Below are 7,758 nucleotides of genomic sequence, written 5' to 3' on the forward strand. Positions count from 1 at the left end.
TGGAGTTAGGCCCCCTCTATCTGGCACATTGTTTTTGTAGCACTAATTGGTGGAGGGGTAATCATAGTAATGACATAATATTTGAAGTATTGGCATAACTGTTTCATGCTGGAAGAACAGGCAGCATCGGGAGGTTGGGCAGATTGGGAACACAGTAGATGTGGACAGCACTGGAAATATGAGAAGTCAGATGTGTCTGTTGTAATCTTTGCAGATGAGTACTGACTGGAAGAATGATTATATAGGTCACCAGTATATTTACACAATCAAAGATATAAGAAAATACAGACTCAAAGTGATATGAGGATTCATAATGTATCTCAAAATATAAATATTTTATTAAGGGTAGATATTTACCACATAGACTAAATACAAATATATATAATAGGATATGATAATATAGTGTGATCCCCCCAAAAAAAGAAAAAGAAAAGGAGTAACAGTCACAGGGTGGATGAGGACAACATATTATGCTAAATAATTACATATACATGTAGAAAGCATTGCACATAAGCAATGTAACTTAAACAAGTAGGTCAATCAGTTAGTCACTTGTTTGTACCAAGACTAATCAGTTCCACCTATAACTATCACCATGTTTAGCCCTAGCATGCATTGCTAAAAACCATTACAATGTATCAGACATAAGTAGCATAAGGTATGCATCAATAAATCAAGGGTTAATTACCCATATTGTGTCTCCTCTTGTCCACGATGTGACCGCAAACCCAATGCGTGTTTCGCGACTATAAACACTCTTTACTCAAGGGGGTGTCTACACATGTTCATAATGTTCAAATATAATGTTCTGTGTAAACTTAGGGTCCTGTTCCAATTTTTGTTTTGCCTATTCTGCAAATTCATCATGCCGATCCGGGTCATCCTCATTGAGATGCTGCGGCAGCTGGATTTTGTAAGGGTGCATTTTGTGAGTAGCTAATATCCGCTGAAGGGATGTTCAACTGATGCCAGATCGGCGTGCTGAATTTGCAGAATGGGCAAAACAAAACTTGGAGCAGGACCCTCAGTTTACACAGAACATTATGTTCAGTGATGAGGCAAACGTTTTTGGGTGGGCCATTTATATGGATACACCTAAATCAAATGGGAATGGTGACAGTTTTCTTGCGTAGGGTGTCTTGCATTGAAATCTGCTGCAATGACTCGGGTACTGCGTTCACCAGACATCAACCCAATTTCTATCCGCTCCTCATGTGTTAACCTCTGTGACATGTTACTGGCTGTAAACAAAGAGAAACTTCTAAATAACTCATGAAAGAAAAAGTTACGTTAAAATCAAGCACACCATTGTTTTTAGGATACATTGGGGACTTATCTACAGCATTACAGAATGCTGTAGATAAGGCCCTGATGCTGGTAAGCTTAGCTCACCTTCGGTTTTGGGGGTGACAGGTTCCCTTTAATCCACTCAAAAGACCTATATTAGAGTGGCAAGAGTACAGGCAATGCTAATCATGAGGTAAACGGACTTATATCTTAGTATGGCCGGGGTCACACTTGTGGGTGGAATGCGAGAAACTCGCACAAATCTCTCACATCAATACCCGGCACTGCCGCCGGCACTCGGGACCGGAGTGTGTGGCTGCATGTATTTCTATGCAGCTGAATGCTCCGGTCCCGAGTGTTGGCGACTATGTCGGGTATTGATGTGAGAGACTCCTGCAAGTTTCTTGCATTGCACTCGCAAGTGTGACCCCGGCCTATGTCTTCTAATAGCATAAACAAGATGATCCTGAATCAGCGTGTCAGGGTGAGGGGTAGCCGTTTATTTTGACAAAGCTCTCACAAATCAGCGCTCAGGGGAAAGACAGTGAAATTTATCCTAACACAGTAAACCTTGCCCTCCAACAAAATAAGCACAGAATTCTGGAAAGAATTATAGAGTAGAAGTATTATGGGATATAATATGACTGAAAATATAATAGAAGGATATTAAACTTAAAAAATAAAGATAAAAATTAGTGATATGGACCAATAAAACAATTATGCATATAACTTCAAGGTCCTGGTCACAATTATGCCGGAGTTTCCTGTGATCTGATAGAAGAGTACACACTTCCTCTCTTGTTAAAAATAACATTATGAGTATGACGTCATCTATATGAATACTGAATTCCTAGGAGCAAAGATAGTGTAGAAGTATACTAGACCATATATCCAACTGCACTCCAGTTGGGCCAAGACTTTTCCGACATCGCCTCCTTGAGAGCCCAAATCCAGCTGATCAATTGCTTTAATAACACTTAATCCATGGGAATTGCATTTATGATACCGTTTGAAGTGGTGCGGTAATGTTTAAAGATGGTTTCATTTTCCACCATATGAGCCTTTTCTATGTCAAGAACTTGTTCCCTCACTCGGATCTTAAGTTAAGTTGGTGGTTAGGACAATATATATTTGCCACATGGGCATACCACGTGGTAAACCACCTCCTTGGACATACAAGTGGGGTGTTTTTGAATTTCGTATGTGCGAAATCCGTCAAAGTTTTTAAAGGTTTTAGTTTTTACCAGGTTGCGGCAAGCCTTGCATAACAAGGAAAAAATCCCTAAGATACATTTCTTTTTCTTAATGGGTTTATAGTGGCTGTGCACTAGAAGATCTTTAAAATTGGCAGAATGTTTTGTCACGCATTAAGGAGAAGGAGGTAAGATTTGTTTTAGAACGGAGTCGGTAAGTAAAGCATCCCAATGTTTATTAATGATTTCAATGACATTGTGCCATTGACCATTGTAAGTGGAGATGAAACGTACCTATTTATTATCATCCTTGATCTCCATTCTTTTGGGACCATATAAAAGTTAATTCCTAGATGTTTTAATAGCCCTTCGATGTCCTTTACGAATCATTCTATGGCTGTATCCTCTGTCTTCAAATCATCTTGTCAGCACAAAACACTGTTTTTCAAAAGCTTTAGGGTCCAAATTATCCTAGCCCTGAGAAACTGGCCAATAGGAATGCTGAGAATGGTGCTCCTGGGATGGGCTGAATCAGTCATAAGATATGAATTAGTCGCTGTAAGTTTCCTATATATATCAGTATGTAGAACGCCATCTTCTGAAGCCTCAATCCACACATCCAGGAATTCAAGACTCCTTAAAGCTGACCTGCACCAGTACTGCCACATAATCTTCTTTTCTCATGATGCCATCTATTTTTTAAAGTGCATCAGTTCCTCCTGCAGCAAAACAACCCCACAACATGATGCTGCCACCCCCGAATTTCATAGTTGGGATGGTATTCTTAGGCTTCCAAGCTTCTCCCTTTTTCCTCCAAACGTAACAATGGTCATTATGCCCAAAAAGTTCAATTTTAGTTTCATCAGACCACAGGACATGTCTCCAAATGTCTTTGTTCCTGTGTGCATTGCAAGCATTAACTGGATTTTTTAAGTTTCTTTTGAAGTAATGGATTCCTCCTGGCAGAGTGGCCCTTTCAGCCCATGTTGATACAGTACTCATTTCACTGTGGATATTGAAAATTTTTTACCAGCTTCCATGATCATCTTCACAAGGTCTTTTGCTTTTGTCCTTGGGTTGATATGCATGTGTCGGACCAAAGCACGTTCATCTCTGGGACACAGAATCCATCTCCTTCCTGAGCAGTATGATGGCTGGACATTCCCATCTGGTTTGTACTTACATGTAATTGTTTGTGCAGATGAACAAGGCACCTTCAGGTATCTTGAAATTGTACCCAAGTATGAGTCCACAATTCTCTTCCTGATATCTTGGCTGATTTCTTTAGACTTTCCTATGATGCTACACAAAGAAGCAGTGTGTTTCTTGCGTGCATTAAAATACATCCACATCTAATTAACTCAGATGTAGCCAAAAAAACCACAGAAACTTCTAAACACATGACATCATCATATGGGCAGTCCAGAATTGTTAAAAGGCATATAAATCTTAGTGTATGTAAATGTTTGACTTTGCAATAAGTAATAAAGCTGCCTTAAAACATTCTCTCTCTCATTATTCTGACATTTGGAAAATATTAATAATTATGGTAATCCTAATTGACTTAAAACGGGACAGCTTCTCGGCCTTTTGGCTAAGATCAAGTGTAGTATCTGTTCTTATCAGTTTCATATCTGATACGTCCCCTATTTGGGGACCATATATTAAATGGATTTTTGGAACAGGGAGATGGAAGAAGAGCTCTGTCCACTCCACGCATTGACCCGTTATTGCAGTATCTCCGGGAACAGTGCAAAAAAAAAAAAAACGGGACAGGTTTGTTCTGATTTCATGTAAGATATTGAGAAAAACATGCATATGTGTCTTTTTATATAGTGTATGCAAATTGTCTCTTCAGAGAGGAAGAGGACTAGAACTCTAGTGCCACCTATTGGAAGTAGCAATCCTAACAGTCAATGTCAACCCTTTAACGAGCCTTGTCACATGACTTAGGATAATAGCCAAACCAGAATCTCAATTTGCAGACACTGTGTTTCGGGGTACTGCCCCTCGTCAGTGCAAAGTGGAGATCTGGTTTGGCTGATTGAGAGGTGTCTGACCGGGATCCAAGAAGTATCGTTTCTCCTTGCGGAGAGTGACATGATAAGCATGTCGAGGTGAGGGGACGAGGGGCAGTACCCCGAAACACAGTGTCTGGAAATTGAGATTCTGGTTTGGCTATTATCCTAAGTCATGTGACAAGGCTCGTTAAAGGGTTGACATAGACTGTTAGGATTGCTACTTCCAATAGGTGGCACTAGAGTTCTAGTCCTCTTCCTCTCTGAAGAGACAATTTGCATATTTCCCAGAGGAGCAATGCGGCTTTAAGTCTCCTCACCTCGACATGCTTATCATGTCACTCTCCGCAAGGAGAAACAATACTTCTTGGATCCCTATATAGTGTATGTAAACTTCTGGTTTCAACTGTATGTATACACACACGCACGCACGTACGCACGCACACTAGAAGTTGAGATTAGTTTTTTTTATTCTCTGTCTTTGGTCAATTATTTTTTCTTTCAAGGAAAAAGCAGAAAAAGAAAGTGATACTGTATAATGAGTGCCCAAGTAATTCTGGTTTACAAACAACATTGTTTTGCTAAAGAAATATGATGCATGTCATAACGAACAATATGTTCTTATTTTCCCGGAGCTATGTACAAGACTATATTATTTATCAGAGGTTTGTATGCTATCCCGTTCAGTCATTTATCCCATCGATGTCTTCAGGGATTAATGGGAACTCTTACATGTGACACTTACGAATGTAATATCCTTCAGCCGCTAAATAAAATATAGACATTCGTTGGCAGACGCTATCTGTCATATAATGTGCGCATCTCTCATCTTCCTCATGGTAATGGGTGCATGGATTTCTGCATGTCCATGTTCTTATTTTCATAGTCAGTTACTAGGTTACTTGCAGAAAATAATTACGGAGAGGCAGAATATTGGTTGCTAAGCAATGTTGAGATAAGTTGTCCTGTGCAAGCGATGAAAGAGTTGATTTTGCTCTTCTCATTACATGAGACAGTGTCATTAAATCAGTTGACATCAAATTGTTAGATATGAATGATAAATTAAGTTTATGTTTGTTTGTTTTTCTAGTTATTATTCTGTAGGAAACAGTAATTAAAGAGTTATTCCCACCCCAAAAAAATACAGTTAATTCATATGGTTTAGAGGATAATTTGCTGAATGCTAGGGGTCTGACCACTGGAATCCCCACCGATCATGAGTAAGTGGCACTGGAATCCCAATAACAGGCTCGGAAGCACCATCTGCAATGAAGTGCAGGTGCACATGCTCAACTCCATTCATTCAATTTCTGTTTGATTGAAGAATTAGCTAGCCTCTGTACTTGGATGTCATGCTGTGACGATCTTCAGTAAGGTAGAGGGGCCTCATACTATCCCAGGAGCTGGGACCCTAACTATCCCTATCCCGGGGATATTCTTGAAGGTAAAGAGGCCCAAGTCTCTGACCTTACTATGCTCCTATAAGCACCCTAACCTGAACCCTTCCCACTAGAGATAAGCGAATATTTCAATATTCGGTTCAGATCACGAATTTGCAATATTCGCCAATGTAATCGTCAATTTAATTGACGAATATAGCTGAACACCATACACAGCACAAACACTGGTATTTCCCATCCTGTGTGACAGCATGGGAAACACCAGCATAGCATTTCTGATCGGTGGTAATGTTTCCGCCAGTAGATCATCACCGCCGTTAGAGCCGTGGGGGGGTCACGCTGTCAGATGTCAGCGTGACCCCTCAGAGATGAAGTGACCTGCGGTAAAAAGCTTAGGCATTAGGCTACGTTTGCTGTCACTGATAAAAGTGATAGCAGAAGCCGCTGATGGGAGAAGTAGTCTCTCGTCAGTTGGAGCCTGCGCTTCAAGTTAAAAAACCAAACATGCAAATTAATTAAATACATTTTCAAATAAAAATAAAAAAAACATGCTTACCTAACACCCAATCCCTGATGCCCATGTCTCCTATAAAAAATGTAAAATAAAAAAACATATAATCACCTTAATGCTCAATCCCTGATGTCCATGTCGCCTATAAAAAAATCAAAAATAATAAACCACTATATACTCACCTGTCTGCCGTAGTACACGTAATCGTAAGTGTCCCATGGTGATCTCATGTGTAGAGCAGTCACATTGAGAGATGTAACTGCTCTAACCGGCCGCCGGTGATCCACTGACAGGGGCATCATCGCTCCCACAGTGTATCACTGAGCTGCCATAAGGAGATCACCAGAGCTCATCAGCTGATAAACTCCAGTGAACTTTCTCACCGCAGCTCAGTGCTATACACTGCAGGAGCGAATACCTTCTGTGTCAGTGTATAGCAGACTGTCTTATCAAGTTATCAAGATCGTCATGGCACATTATGGATTATTACTAGGGTTGAGCGAAACGGGTCGATCATTTTCAAAAGTCGCCGACTTTTGGCTAAGTCGGCGTCTCATGAAACCCGATCCGACCCCTGTGCTTGTCGGCCATGCGGTACGCGACTTTCGCGCCAAAGTCGCGTTTCAATGACGCGAAAAGCGCCATTTCTCAGCCAATGAAGGTGAACGCAGAGTGTGGGCAGCGTGATGACATAGATCCTGGTCCCCACCATCTTAGAGAAGGGCATTGCAGTGATTGGCTTGCTGTCTGCGGCGTCACAGGGGCTATAAAGGGGCGTTCCCGCCGACCGCCATCTTACTGCTGCTGATCTGAGCTTAGGGACAGGTTGCTGCCGCTTCGTCAGAAGCAGGGAGAGCGTTAGGCAGGGTCCACTAACCACCAAACCGCTTGTGCTGCAGCGATTTCCACTGTCCAACACCACCTTCGGTGTGCAGGGACTGTGGAAGCTATTTTTTTTTTTTTTTCCCCTCAGCGCTGTAGCTCATTGGGCTGCCCTAGAAGGCTCCGTGATAGCTGTATTGCTGTGTGTACGCCACTGTGGAAACCAACTGCTTTTTTCAAAGCACATATCCTCTTGTTCCTTCCTTTCTGCACAGCTATCTTTTTTGTTTGTCCACACTTTTTATTTAATTTGTGCATCAGTCCACTCCTATTGCTGCCTGCCATACCTGGCTTAGATTACTGCAGGGAGATAGTAATTGTAGGACAGTCCCTGTTTTTTTTTTGTTTTTTTTGTGGGAGATTAAGATTGGCATTTCTGCTACAGTGCCATCCCTGTGTGTGCCATCTCTCACTGAGTGGGCCATAGAAAGCCTATTTATTTTTTCCGTGATTTGTGTTCTAAATTC

At 41.2% G+C, this 7,758-nt stretch overlaps 1 non-coding gene across 1 annotated transcript; it reads left to right on the top strand.

Annotated features, from left to right (window-relative positions):
- Window positions 1–4,054: 4,054 nt before the first annotated feature.
- LOC143810577 (U2 spliceosomal RNA) lies at window positions 4,055–4,241 on the top strand. Its single transcript, XR_013223027.1, has one exon. It is a non-coding gene; the product is annotated as a U2 spliceosomal RNA (small nuclear RNA).
- The last annotated feature ends 3,517 nt before the right edge of the window (window positions 4,242–7,758 follow it).

The sequence above is a fragment of the Ranitomeya variabilis genome, chromosome 2 (assembly GCF_051348905.1).
Source record: "Ranitomeya variabilis isolate aRanVar5 chromosome 2, aRanVar5.hap1, whole genome shotgun sequence".
In the NCBI taxonomy this organism is placed as follows: Eukaryota; Metazoa; Chordata; class Amphibia; order Anura; family Dendrobatidae; genus Ranitomeya; species Ranitomeya variabilis.